The sequence below is a fragment of the Paramormyrops kingsleyae genome, chromosome 20, assembly GCF_048594095.1.
Source record: "Paramormyrops kingsleyae isolate MSU_618 chromosome 20, PKINGS_0.4, whole genome shotgun sequence".
In the NCBI taxonomy this organism is placed as follows: domain Eukaryota; kingdom Metazoa; phylum Chordata; class Actinopteri; order Osteoglossiformes; family Mormyridae; genus Paramormyrops; species Paramormyrops kingsleyae.
Window position 1 is genome coordinate 22,214,035 of NC_132816.1, and position 15,737 is coordinate 22,229,771.

Consider the following 15,737-nt stretch of genomic DNA (forward strand, 5'->3'; position numbering starts at 1 on the left):
GGCTCACTGCTTATCATGCTCTGCTTATAACGCACACATTTCTGCAGGTGCTTGAGCATTGCCTGCAGCTCCACCGTGTCCTTGCTCTCGTCCAGCTTGCTGCACTTCTCACCCTGCAATTGACGAAGAGTTGCTGAGCATCCCCAGTGCTGACAGGCACAGAGCCACAACCGCACTGCAGCCATTCACACATGCAGACATACGCACCATGTGCTTGATATTTACTCTCAGCATCCTCACAATCAGCCCCCTGCGTCCAAATTCTTGGTGAGTTATATTGGACAGGATGTTGCAAGCCCTGCAGAAATCCTCAGGCTGTAAAATAATTACAATAATTAAAGGTGATTATTAATATACAGTCCCGGCCGAAAGTTTGGATTCACATAATACAAACCCCCTTAATAAGTAGGATGAATGAAGACTTCTCCGTGACCTGGTTTTTGTGATATTAATTCTTTGTATGTCACATTGTATACGTATCATTCGTTACGTATGTTACGATTTGTGTATTATTATGTTGTTTTAATTAGCGGTGTAGCCTGGTGATGCCCTGCACCATTGGTTATCTGGCAGGGGTGCGTCTTTTTTTAAAACTGGACGTGCACATTGTCAGGGCCACACTGAAGAATGCATTACACTGAAACGCATCTTTGCTGAGACGATGAGTAATATAACCGTATTATACAAAGTGCAGCCTCTTCTTTTGTTACTTGATTTGTTCTTTTTTGTGGTCCAGCACTCTGATAGGTGTAAAATCATTAGAAATGTTTTTCTGTATTTTATTGAGCTTCATGAGGTGGCCTCCTGGGACGCTTTTCCAGGAATCCCCACATGCTGAGCTCTCATTGGCCGCTTTTCCAGGAATCCCCACATGCTGAGCTCTCATTGGCCGCTTTTCCGTCACTCTCTGGTCAGACTCCTCCCAAACCATTTCTGCTGGGTTTAGGTCAGGTGGCCAGGTCACATGATGAGACGTGTCCAGATTTCTGACTGGTACTGTGCTTTACAGTAAAAGTAGACTGTGACGATCCATTCATTTATCGTCCCTAACTGCTTTTCCGATGCATGCCTTCAGGTGACCCGTCGGCTCCACATCGCCCATGTCTGCACCCTGCTATGACTGGGGATTCCAGACCCCAGTTTCCCGGCCTTGTTCCCAGTGTCTCTGGGGATAGTCCAGGCTACCATCGCCAACAGGACAGAAACGTCTACTATCCAGTTCCATAACTTATAAAATATTTGCATATGTGCACTTTATGGCACACCTACAGTGAGATTTATATCTTCACAGTGCAATCTGTATACAGTGCAATTTATACTTTATATTTATACTTTCACAGTGCAATGTCATGTTCTGTATACTTATATGTATTATATACTGTATACTGTATGCACTTTATCTTTCTTTATCTTTATCGTTCTGTGATGTTGGTACTTATTCCTTTTGTATGTATAGCACAGCCGGGGCACTTTTTGCCAGAAAAAGCATTTCACTGTATGTTGTAGCAGCTATAACTACATGTGACAAATAAAGAATCTACATCTACGTCTACAGCTACATCTACATGTACCCAGCAAACATTCCTTGTATGAATAAATAAAGGTGGGATTTGTTCACGTTACAACCCTTCTCGCCTGCTTCGTTCACAAGGAGCAGGATATCTATTAGTTCCTAAAGTAGACAGGGCTACGGCAGGCTGCAGAGCATTCTCTTACAGAGCTCCACAGCTGTGGAATGGTCTCCCGGCGGATGTGCGGGATTCAGGCACACTCTCGCTTTTCAAGTCTAGATTAAAAACGCACTTGTATAGCTTAGCGTATAGGAAACCTAGTTCTGGTTCCAGCTAGTCCCTCACTCCCAGTCAGACTAACAGTATGAGGTGATGAGCTGGGTGGGGATCGGTGTCATTGGCTTTGGATACACTGAGGCGTCAGTGCTGTCACTCTGGCTCTACACTAGAGTGCTGATGTTCAGGGAGTCCCCATGCCTGTATTCCCGCCTGTCTCTCCCTCTTTCTCATGCTGCTATACTCAGATCTGCCGGAGCCTAGACGAATATTGCACACGATCAGTTTGCTTGCACTACCTCTGATTTCCTCAACTCTGGCTAATACACAATTATTCTTACTTCCTCCCTCACCCCTTCTGGGGTGTGCTCCATGGAGCACAATGTCGTTGAAGAATTTATGCCTCTGCGGCCTGCAAGACAACTACCTCCACCTCTGGCAACTACCCTCCAACCTGCCTGCCCTTGGCTCAACACGATGCCTCGCCATCCATCCTGCGGCTGTGTGTCTATTAATCCTGCCATCGTGCATCAAGCACCACGTGCCTGCACCGGTCGGCCGCTGCATTGAGACATATATTTCAACCCCTGTATTAGCTTAGTCATTTCATCTTGTCTGTATTAGCTTAGTCATATCATCTTGTTTGTTTGACTCATCTGCCGGCCCCTGGAGGATGGGCTCCCCCTTTGGGTCTGGTTCCTCCCAAGGTTTCTTCCTCTTAGGGAGTTTTTCCTTGCCACCGTTGCCTTTGGCTTACTCAATGGGGGGTCCTTACGAGGCAGAAATGTAAAGCGCATTGAGACAATGTAATGTTGTGATAATGCGCTATTTAAATAAAATTGAATTGAATTGAAATTGAATAAATTTGAATTTACATATAAACTACATAAAAACTACTCTGGTTTGTTTCAGATATGAATTCTTTGCATTTTAAACAGGTTTATATAAATGAAAAAAAGAAAGAGAGAACGGAGAGAAAGGGGAGAAAGAGGAGAAAGGGGAGAAAGGAGAGAAAGAGGAGAAAGGAGAGGAAGAGGAGAAAGGAGAGAAATGGGAGAAAGGAGAGAAAGAGGAGAAAGGGGAGAAAGGAGAGGAAGAGGAGAAAGGAGAGAAAGAGGAGAAAGGAGAGAAAGGGGAGAAAGGAGAGAAAGAGATGAAAGGAGAGAAAGAGGAGAAAGGGGAGAAAGGAGAGGAAGAGGAGAAATGAGAGAAAGGAGAGAAAGAGGAGCTTTTTACCTTACAGCCTTTAACTTGCAGCACCTGCTGCTTTTGATCCTTCTGAAACGAACAGAAACAGAAAAGTGTTTCAAACAGAACTGGGGTGAGTTTCCTGAAGCGTTCTTCACGCTACGGCGTTCTTAAGTTCTGTGTTAAAAAATAGAACTAACGAACGACGTAGCGTTAAGAAGGCTTTGGGAAACTCACCCCTGGTCATTTACCAACCTCCTACTGGTTCCAGCATGGTACTGGTAAAGCACTTCTACTTAATCTTAATCGTAGTATAGTACTGGTCAAACACTTCTACTTACAGTTTCTTCCAATCATTTTCACACTTGTCTCAATACCATGTCCACTTTTTCAAAACACTTAACACAGTGGGCTGTACCAATACACAACTTAGCACACCACTTAACCTTTGGTGCAAAATGCCCTACAACCACCAAAACGTTTCACAATTCACCAAAAAGTGACTCATGCTGCCATAACCATGACAAATGCTGTCAGCCAACAACACTACTGGGGCACTCAATGTTCAATGGGCTAAAAAACACTAACCACTTTCAGCATTGCAAATTACATATATAAAGTGTGGCTGTATCCTCCAGTTTGGCACAAATTACTGTCATGTTGCATTGTAAAAATAAAATAAACAAGAACTACTTTTGCATGTGAAAATTGTAATACCAACCAATTCTGAAATGCTGCAATATATTTCATTAGAAATCATGTAAGTGTTGCTGTTTCTTTTTTGCAGTATGTAAATATTTCATTCCTAGCAGAAAATGCCAATCCAAAGATGGCCCCTTTTCCTTTTGTACATATGGCAAATTGGCACTAACCAAACAAATTCCTAGATAGGTTCTTAGCTGAAATTTCAGGCTGGTGTGTGTTTTCATTCAGCTTTCCAGCTTCAACCATTGTAAAATGCTTGGGGTGATCTAGGGCAGGGGTCTCCAACTCCAGTCCTGGAGAGCTACTGTCCAGTAGGTTTTTCTATCCTACCTGGCTTCTGATCAGTCACACCTATACTCAAGTAAATACCAGGAGCAGGTGTGGCTCATCAGAAGCCAGGTAGGATAGAAAACCTACTAGACAGTAGCTCTCCAGGACCGGACTTGGAGATCTCTGATCTAGGGGGATGGTGGTGGTTTAGTAGTTAGGGATCTGGCTGGGCTCCCATTAGGAACCCCAGAAGATTGTGAGTTCACTCCCAGGAGGTGCCATCATTGTGCCCCTGAGCAAGGCCCTTGACCCCAACTTGCTCCAGGGGGACTGTCTCTGTAGATATAGTACTTCACTGTAAGTCGCTTTGGATAAAAGTGCCTGCTAAATAAATACAGTACATGTAAATGTTGTACTGTAATATATGTGTTGCCATACCCACTGTTTTTGCACAGATTACATTGTGTTGCCTTGCAAAAAGGAAAGGGACACTCCATGGCCTCATTCGTATGGATGATGTACATGGTAACGAAGCAGCAAACAAAAACAAAATTAGGAAATTTCTGCTAAAAGCACAATTATTTGTGTTAGTGCAAGTGCATAGTGTCCTTTGTCTGTCAAAATGCAGCATATTTCAATTGATAGTGCTCTAAATTTCATTAGGTTTTGACCTGAAAGTTAACTGTTTTGAACAGATTATCTAAACGTCTGAAAAATCGGCTGTAGTTGTACAAAGTTTTGCTGGTGGCGAACACTGTCTGAGAGAAGTATTCATGAAATTTGGGGGAAGTGGTGATTGAATGCATATTGTGTCAAAGCAATGCAAACGTATACATAGTTTAGCTCACATGGTCCAATGGTATGGTGCATGTGTTAAGTGTTTTGAAAAAGTGGACATGGTATTGAGACACGCGTTAAAATGATTGGAAAAAACTGTAATCTTAATCGTAGTATAGTACTGGTCAAACACTTCTACTTACTCTTAATCCCAGTATGGTTCTGGTCAAACACTTCTACTTACTCTTAATCCCAGTATGGTTCTGGTCAAACACTTCTACTTACTGTTAATCCCAGCATGGTTCTGGTCAAGCGTTTTTACTTACTCTTAATCCTAGTATAGTACTGGTCAAACACTTCTTCTTACTCTTTATCCTACTATAGTACTGGTCAAGCACTTCAACATCCTAATAATCCCAATGCTGTACTGGCCAAACACAGTAGGTCACTGTCAGTTGCACGCTTACCTGCAAGAGGTTTTTCAGGAGGTTCTCCAGAGTGGTGTTAATTTCATCGAGATTCAGATCGAATCTGGAGAGATGCACGGCACTGACGAGCGTAGTGACCAAGGAGAGAAACATAGCCGCATGCATTGTATGAGTTGCAGATATCAAAGGCTGAGACAGAGGTGTTCAGCAAATGTGTGACTATGCATTGAACTGCGACATCTTATATGCTATAGACACAATCAATAGATCAGCACTATCTGAATTTGTTTCCAGGTAACTGAGTCATTATCTGTAGGCCAATCTTTCATGGTTTCTCAAAGAATCTTCATTAGAGTGACAGTTTTATGTTTGCATGGACATCCTGTTAGAATGCAGAACAATGTACACATCATTTTAATTAATTAATTAAATGCTTTATTAAATATATTACCATAAAAGCTTACAATAGAATATGTAGGTACCATACCAGTCACCAAGGGGCACTACCACTGGGACCACATTGGGCACTCCCGTGGCTCCAACGGCCACCCCTCAGGGCAAGGGATGACAGATATTTGGGCAATAAAAGACCAGGACACGCATGGCCCACTCCTACTGCTCCTTTCTCTCGTTGTGCTCTTTTGTTTCTTACGCTCCTCAAGTTGCCTCAGCCCTCCATTTCATTGTTCTTTACCTGCGTAACCATGGAACTACCAAGTCTCTTGCTCAGGCCAGACCCACGTTACGAAGGACTTATTAATGAACAAACTACTCAGTTCCTCAGCTCTAATTAATTGACCTGCTTCGCTGTGGCAAAGTGGCTTGGGAAGAAAGAAACAGTTGACTAAATCCCTTCCTGGGACACTGCAAAGGATGTTTCTGCTGGACAAGCTCCAGGACGCAATGAGCAGAGTTCACCGAGGAATCCCTGACAAAATGGACTTCAGGATGATCTGCCAAATGATTGGCAGACTCCCCTCCTTTGTTCTTTACCAGCCTTAAAGTAAGGCTCTGCATCAGGGTAGGTCGATTTAGGCGAGGTTGTTGGACATTTGACTCTGTGATTTATGGAATTTGTTTATTCTGAGGTGGATCTCTCTCTATCTCTCCTACCTCCCTCTGTCTCCCTCTACCTGTCAGAGTGATAGCTGCGGAGTAGGTGGACATGTGGGAGTGAGTGGTACCCACCTGTGGCTGCTGCATGTGTTCCATATATCTCCGTGTTTAGATCCTGGTGGCATGTGGGCAAAGTGAGGGTCGGATGATTTTTGCCAGCAGTATGCTAGTCAACTGGGGGTGAGAGTTAAGAGCGTCCTTCAAAATTTGGAGAGGGATGTTACTTTGCTTGTGAAGGACTTAGTTACCTAGTCATGCTTAGCCTCCAATGCAATTTTTCTTTCTACATCCCTCTTTGATAGCCTAATGTCATTTTTTAACTCTGCCTGTAGACTTAGATACTCCTGCTTGATTTTGAAATCATTAGTTATTTTCCAGTTGTGGAACAGAGCCCTTTTCCTCCTGACTTTATTCTTAATTTCCTTAGTAAACCACCTTGGTTGTCGTTTCCTAGATTTAGTTTTGCTGGAAACAGGTATGAAGTCCTCTTGCACTTGCAACAATGTGCTTTTGAAAAATTCCCATGCCTCTTCAACTGTTTTGCTATTTAACTCTGTCCAGTTTACAGTTTCTAATTTCCGTCTCATACCATTAAAGTTAGCCTTCCTAACATTGTATACTTTTAATTTAGACTTTGCTCTTCGGACACTAAAATTAACCTCGAATTTAACCATGTTATGATCACTACCATACAATGGGTCTAAAACCTCTAATTTTCCAATCCTATCCTGGTTATTACAAAAAACGAGATCAAGAAGGGCTTCTCCCCTGGTAGGAGTATTAACAAACTGAGTAAAAAAACAATCCTGTACTAATTCCACCATCTCAAGTTCATTTACAGAAGAGCCAGAGACTGTGTCCCACTGTATCCCAGGTAAATTAAAATCACCCATAACCACCACATCATTTTTATTACTCATAATCCTGATATCATCATATAATATTCTGCTTTCCTCTACAGCTACATTAGGTGCCCTATAACAAACCCCGACAATTAGGCCATTTGAATCTTTAGCATCAAGTTTGATCCATACAGCTTCTGAATTTCTATTTTTATCAGTGAGATCCCTTGCCTGCAAGTTTTCTTTTACGTATACTGCAACACCACCTCCCTTCTTGCCTATCCGGTCTCTACGGAACAACGTATAACCATCCATATTATATTCATCACCATCATTGTCACTCATCCATGTTTCAGTTATTCCTATAATGTCGTAATTGTCTGAAGAAATTAAAGCCTCTAAGTCATTAATTTTGTTTCTAATACTCCTAGCATTCAAATACAGACCACTAATGGTAGGCCTTTTACAGTGTCTACTTTTAATATTTATTTGGGCTTTCCGTCTCTCCCCACATAAATTCTTAACTGACCTCCCTGCCCCCCCAGTCCCTAGTTTAAACATTCCTCAACTATTCTGCACAGACGCCTCCCCAATACACTGGTTCCCCTATGGTTCAGATGCAACCCGTCCGGCTTGAACAGGTCCCACCTGTTCCAGAAGGTCTTCCAGTGCCCCATAAACCTGAACCCCTCTTTCCTACACCACCATTTTAGCCACGCATTTAATCCCCTTATCTCAGCTAATTTTGCCTGACTTGCACGTGGCACGGGAAGTATTCCAGAGAATACCACCGTGGATGTTCTGCTTCTAAGCTTATCCGCGACTTCTATAAATTTATCTTGCAGAACAGCCCTTCTGCCCTTTCCTATGTCATTGGTGCCAACATGCACCACGACCACTGGATCCACCCCGGCTGGGGCCAAAAGCCTGTCCACTCGATCAGGAAGGTCCCCTACCTGGGCACCAGGCAGGCAAGACACCGTACGGGATCCTCTATCACGGGTGCACACATAACTATCTACACCTCTTATAATTGAATCCCCTACTACCACAACCTCCCTCCTACTGGGGTTAGGTGGCTCCTTGGTGCCCAAGGGCCCACCTGCCTCCCCAGTCTCTTCCGGCTCTAAAGCTGGAAGCACCTGAAAGCGGTTAGAAACCGTTACTTCAGGTGATGCCGCCTCTGTGAACTGTGTACGCCCTTTTCTACGTCTACGACCTACGTTCACCCAGCTCTCTCGACCTACCTGTTCATCATTCTCCCCCCTCCCCGCTTGTGACGTACACATAGTCTCCCTAGAAGGCGTATTAACTCTCTCCTTTAACTCATTGCTATGCTGGATGAGAGCCAGTCGCTCCTCTAGGTCACGAACCTGGACCATGAGTGAGTCAACTAACCCACATCGCTCGCAGACGAAGTCCGACTGGACGCAAGCATCCAGAAGGGCAAACATCTTGCAAACACAACACTGAGCTGGCCCCATAATTACCTAACTCACTATGTCCCCGTCCTTTACTCCCAGCCCAGTATATTAATAGAGAATATTTAAACTTTTAGTTGATCTAATTAACGTATAGTTAAAACAAAGTGCAGAGTACACTAAAACACTAAATTAACACTTGCGTTAAATCGGTACTTTATTATAAATTATCCGGCAGCGTCAGCGATAACAACCTTTAAATTTAACTTTTAAAATAACCAAATTTACAATTACTTACCCGAGATTAACTTCCTGCTGAATCACGTTTAGCTAAACTAAAGCGAAGTTGCTCTAGGGAGGCCAAAAAACCACAAAAACCCTCTCAAAGCAGGCTACTGCCGGAGCGGGAAAAAAAGTGGAAAATGTCCTCCCGGCCCCGACCGGCGACCGAGCAAAGCTCCGGAGCAACTGACCTTTTAGAGTTAATGTTACCGATGTTCGATAATATTACCCGCGGGTGTTTGATGCGAAGGACGCAAACAGAAACGCCGCTCGCGCCCGCAGCTGTCGGTAACACTCACAAGGACAGACAAGTACACACGTAAAAATAAGAGTAAAAAATGAAAACAACAACAACCACCCACGTAACCGTGCTGGCACACAAACGCTCAAATATACTTTACAGATAATTCAAATCAAATCAACCGCTTCAACAGGCGCACAACACAACACAAGTGCACACAGTGACTACACCACTCCCGCACAGTACAGCAATCCCAGCAGCCTCTACAGCCAAACACTCAACTCATCCTCTCGTTCCCTCCTTCAGACACTCATGTCTCCACTAAGATATCTGCATGTCTAGCTGATATCTCATCTTGGATGACCGCTCACCAACTGAAACTCAACCCTAGTAAAACGGAACTGCTGTACATCCCTGCTGACTCATCCCCCTTCCTGGACCTTGCGATCTCCCTCGACAACTCCCTGATCCGTCCTTCGGTTTCTGCTCGCAACCTTGGGGTTACCATGGACAATCGTCTATCCTTTTCCTCTCATATCGCCAACGTTTCCCGCTCTTGTCGGTTTCTCCTGTTTAATATCAGAAGGATACGTCCATTTCTTTCCACACAGGCTACCCAGATACTCGTTCAGTCCCTCGTCATCTCCCGCCTTGACTACTGCAACTCGCTCCTAGTGGGTTTACCACTGAGCGTCATTCGTCCCCTCCAACTGATTCAGAATGCAGCTGCTCGACTTGTTTTCAACCTTCCCAAGTTCACCCACACCACTCCTTTGCTGCGCTCCCTACACTGGCTTCCTGTGGCTGCCCGCATCAGATTCAAAACACTGATGCTCGCATACAAAGCCAAAAATGATCTGGCTCCATCCTACCTGAAAAGACCTCATCACACCCCGCACTGCACCACGATCTCTCCGATCCTCCAGCACTGCTCGACTGGTCCCACCACCCCTCAAGGCACAAGGAAGACACACCTCCCGACTCTTCTCTGTTCTGGCACCAAGTTGGTGGAATGAACTCCCCCTAGATGTCCGAACAGCTGAGTCACTGAATGTCTTCAAAAGACGACTTAAAACACACCTTTTCCAGAAATACCTGAATTAGCACTTCTGGCATTATACTTGCATTACTAAAAAAAAAAAAAAAAAAAGCACTTTTCCAACAGAGTATTAGATCGATGGTGTTCATAGCCTTGGTTTTTACTGAGCTAGTATCGGGAAAAATTCATTGTGGAGTCTTAAAGCACTTATGTAAGTCGCTCTGGCTAAGGGCGTCTGCCAAATGCTGTAAATGTAAATGTAAATGTAAATGTAAATGCTGCGCCGCGCCCCTCGGCATTGTGGGATAGACACCAGGCACACCGTGAACAGATGGATGCCCGGCATTATGGTAAAGTGTAAGCAGTCAAAGCTAGAGACGTTTAAATGATCATCATGATGTCTGTTCACAGTGTCAGCTGGGACGCCACTGAGGGTGTTTTTCCATATTCCATTTTAACTGTAATCCCAAACAGTTACGATTGTGAGGCCCCCCCCGGCCCCCGGCCCCCGGCCTCTCCCTTTCTCGGTTGTCTACCAGCCACCTTATGACACGCCAAACCACACAAAAGCCAACCACAAAAGCTCACAAATTGCAAAACAATGTGCATTTTACAAGAAGCAGACCCATAAACTGAGAAATGAGTGAAACTAAGAATTTTGCTGTGGTCTCTTGTTCCCAGAGCTATGAAATTAAGTGACCACTGTGAGAGGTACCATGTGCCAAAGTTAGTCAAGCTTTCAAAATGATTTGAGAATATATTCCATGAATTGCATACGCTATTTTTGTTTTTGTGGTTCCCACAGGAGATGATTTTGTTGTTCTTGTATTACCATTTCGTTGTTTTTGTGTTATACAGTGCTGTGTGACCTTTTGTTCGCAGTTACACGTGCATGCGAGTGATTTCTCTTACCAGTGAACTTTACATACTGTAATGTAGAGCCTTACAATGGTGAAACTGCTGGTGTCTAACAAGAATAAGTATCAGTTTGTGAAAATAATGATCAGGCAGTGACAGTGAGATAGTGGGATGCAATTATTATTCATAATTGTGGAGCTCAGGAGCATACTTACACTGACATACTTACACTGACATACTTACACTGACATACTTACACTGGCATACTAACATTGGCGTACTGACACTGTCATACTAACACTGACATACTTACACTGACATACTTACGCTGACATACTGACACTGTTATACTTACACTGACATACTTACACTGGCATACTTACACTGGCATACTTACACTGGCATACTAACATTGGCGTACTGACACTGTCATACTAACACTGACATACTTACACTGTTATACTTACATTGTCATACTTGTCATACTACACTGACATGCTGACAATATGACAAAAGTATTTTGACTCTCATGGTTTAAATAATGCAGATTGTACGTTTCATTTTTGGTGGCACTAACTAATTGACAGGTGGATTTATTTGCCTTTGAGGCATGAATTAATGACTTTGGGTGAGTTAGGGCCTTTTGCAGCTTAGCCTTACTGTGACGCTATAAGCGTGAATTGCTTAGAGAAATGCTGTTATAGGTCTGAGAATGTAAAAAATGCGTCAGGAAATGCGCCAAAGCAATAGAGAAAAACGAATGATAAGATAAAAGGTTTAGATTTGGAATGGAAATGTGCGGCACTCGTACCACATTTGCGCTAAAACCTTTGAGGTCATCTCCGGCTCCTCCTAGGAAGTGCAGTCCTTCTGAGGACCGGGGGGGTGTGGCTCCGCCCCCTTCCCCTTCCCCTTCCCCAACACCCCGATCCAGGGGGACTCCCTCCACCCCTATGGCCTTTCAATTATGCTCATATCTTGCTAATGTCAGCTGTGATCTTATCTCCTACCATCCTGTCATATCCTGTACAAAGACAGATAGTCTATTTTTCCTACCAGCAGATAAAGACGTAGGTTTCTGTTTGTGTCATAAGTTAGAAGCACCATATTTTCCCAAATTGGCCACGTCACCCACCCCCACTATGCAGCCCTCACCCGGGTGATGCAAGGCAGCCATTCAGCACCAGTATGCTCACTACACAGTAACTAAGGTGGTGAAGGGGCAGGAGAGAATTCACCAGTTAGATATTGGGGGCCCAATTTGAAAGGCCACAGTGGGCAGTTTTATCCAGGACATCAGGGTACCACCCCTACTCTTTCGAAAGATGCCCAGGGATCTTTTATAACCTCAGAGAGTCAGGATCTCAGGTTTAGGTCTCTACTGAAGAACGACACCATTTTAACAACACAGTGTCCCTGTCACTGCACTGGGGCAATGTGATCCACACTGACCACAGGATGGGCTCCACCATTGGCCACAGTGTCCCTGTCACTGCACTGGGGCAATGTGATCCACACTGACCACAGGATGGGCTCCACCATTGGCCACAGTGTCCCTGTCACTGCACTGGGGCAATGTGATCCACACTGACTACAGGATGGGCTCCATCATTGGCCACAGCATCCCTGTCACTGCACTGCAGAGTCCTGCACGAGTCCACTTTTGGAGACCAGCACCTGCCCGCACCCGCACAGTACAGCACCACACCCCCGTGCACCCGTGATTATTTCAAAGTTAAATCCGCACCCGCCCGGGCCCGTTAACATTCCGCCCATTACCCGCCCGTACCCATGAGAAATTGCACACAATTATTTTTTCTATGCACCTCTCAACGTGACAAGCGGTAGGCCTACATGAATTTTGAATTGAAAAGAAAAAATCCGTTTAACACAAAATCAAATCAGATAGATCTAAGCTATCTATACTGTGACGAGCGTGAAAGAGAGAACACGACGACACACTTCAGCAAGGATTGAGACGTGTATGTGAATGTTTGTCAAGGCGGTTATCTAATGGTGCGTTCGTTTTTCTCTCGGAACTCGGAAATTTTGGACATTGTATTTTTGCATCTATCTTTTCACTGATGTTGGGAAACGTATTTATTCCTGTTGTACACTAAAGAGGACATGCTGTGAAATTAAAAATAAAAATACATTTGAAAAAATCCATCCATCCATCCATCCATTATCTGTCGCTTGTCCGGGGTTCGGGTCGCGGGTGCAGCAGCTTCAGGAGAGACACCCAGACCTCCCTCTCCCCAGCTACCTCTACCAGCTCCCCAGTGAGGACACCGAGGCGTTCCCAGGCTAGCCGAGAGATATAATCCTTCCAGCGAGTCCTGGGTCTGCCCCAGGGCCTCCTCGTTTTGTCAGCCGGGGATCGGACTGCCAGGGCCTCCCTTGGCCGCCACCCGATCCACAAAGCACCGAACCCCTGACATTCCCCCTGTGGGTGGTGGGCCCACCTGGGGACAGTCCCGCGTGCCTCTTTTGGGCTGTACCCGGCCGGGCCGCACGGGTCAAGGCCCGGCCACCAGGCGCTCGCCAAAGGGCCCCTCCCCCAGGCCTGGCTCCAGGGTGGGGCCCCGATGACCCTAGTCCGGGCAAGGGAAACGGGACTTTGTTTGGATACTTTTTCATAGGGTTCTTTTGGATTGCTCTTTGTCTGGCCCCTCCCCTGGGACTTTTTTGCCTTGGGAGACCCTACCAGGGGCTATTGCCCCCGACAACATAGCCCCCAGGGTCACTGAGGCACGCAAACCCCTCCACCACGATAAGGTGGCAATCCAAGGAGGAGATTTGAAAAAATCTTAATTGTAAGATGTCTTATTTCCTCCAAAGACAAATAACCTAAAATTGGAGGACACTGTTTTCCTCGGGTCTCAGGAAGATATTATGTTATATTTGTTTTTTAACTCAGGAAAATTGAACACATTTGAGTCAGTGTAATAAAGTGACTTTTTAACACACTGGTGCTGACTGACTTTGTGCAGACCGGCTGATCTGCTCGTCAGAAAGATGTCGTCTCAGTGCTCCTGCTCTTCAGCCCTGAGCCAAGCAAAAAGCAGCTTTACTGTTAATCACTGAAATCACTGATAAGAGCAAGAGGAAGTCATCAGCTGCTGTCTGTTATTGTCAAGGATCAGACCAAAAAAAGCTGACAGTCAGACGGCAGTTAGTAATATTTAAAAGATCACACCACTGCAGAGTTTCCAAACAGCCCAGATATATACGTGACGAATGTCACACCAGCACTGGTGTCCATGTCCCCATGTGACACTGTGACTTCACTGCTGTGTCCATGATGGGCCACATGCTCTGTAGTACGATGCCTGAGGCTTCCAAGGCCTGCTGGCCTTTCACCCAAGGTTCATGTTCCCCAGATACCATGCTCTGTGTTCTCTAGGATCTAAGGACCAGAGCCACCTCTTCCTGCACGTATATCAAGCACAGCACAGAATGTGGGGCCCCTGATCAAATCAGGAAGGGGGAGGGCCCGATTAATGAGAGAGAGAGAAAGAGAGGGAGAGAGAGAGAGAACGCTTCAAGCCAGCCCAAGTCAGGAGCACAGAAAAGAGAAAAATGAAAGCATGAGGAAGCAGCTGGTGCTGTACCTGCAGGTCTGTGTAGGAAATGCATCCACCTCCCTGCAAGCTAGCTGACCTCACATCGATGGCCACTCAGGGCTGCTGCCTGTTCCTCATTTTACGGAACGCTATTTGTTCCGTATTTTATACACTCCAGGGGGGGGGGCATGCTGGGCAGTTGGGCCCCTGCCAAAGACCGGAGTCTCATGGTCTCAGTCCCCTTAGGTCCCAGTGTGTCCATAAGCGGGAGCCGCATGTCACTCCAGGGGGGGGGGGGCACACTGGGCAGTTGGGCCCCTGCTAAAGACCGGAGTCTCATGGTCTCAGTCCCCTTAGGTCCCAGTGTGTCCATAAGCGGGAGCCGCATGTCACTCCAGGGGGGGGGCACGCTGGGAAGTTGGGCCCCTGCCAAAGACCAGAGTCTCATGGTCTCAGTCCCCCTAGGTCCCAGTGTGTCCATAAGCGGGAGCCGCATGTCACTCCAGGGGGGGGGGGCACGCTGGGAAGTTGGGCCCCTGCCAAAGACCGGAGTCTCATGGTCTCAGTCCCCCTAGGTCCCAGTGTGTCCATAAGCGGGAGCCGCATGTCACTCCAGGGGGGGGGGCACGCTGGGAAGTTGGGCCCCTGCCAAAGACCGGAGTCTCATGGTCTCAGTCCCCCTAGGTCCCAGTGTGTCCATAAGCGGGAGCCGCATGTCACTTCAATCCACCTGCTCCTCATCTTGCTGGCATTATTACAGTTTTACTCAATTGCTTTTGGAAATATGGAGGGAAATCCTGGACATTTTTCAAAAGGAATTGCTAATTGCATTTGCAATTGCGTTTTCCATATATGGACGCATAAAGTGTGACATGATTCAAATGCAATTTTGCATTTCCGTTTGCTTTTTCGCTTTCGCGAACGAACACTGACTGCCAAATTTCAAATGAAAAAGTCCATTTGCAGTTGCATTTCCCATGTCTTACAAGTTATGAGCCTGTCATATTTAAATAGCAAAATCAATTACCACGTCTGCTTTTTCACTTTCTCTGCAGCACTTTCTATGTAGCCTGCCAAAACTCAAACGCAATCGCAATTCATTTTGTATTTGAATTTCCGACGCATTACACGGAAACCTGTCAATCAGCGTCAAGGGTGGCTCTATACTGTGGGGCGTGATTGTATGGGGAGTGACGTCACTCGCAGTCGACGACCAA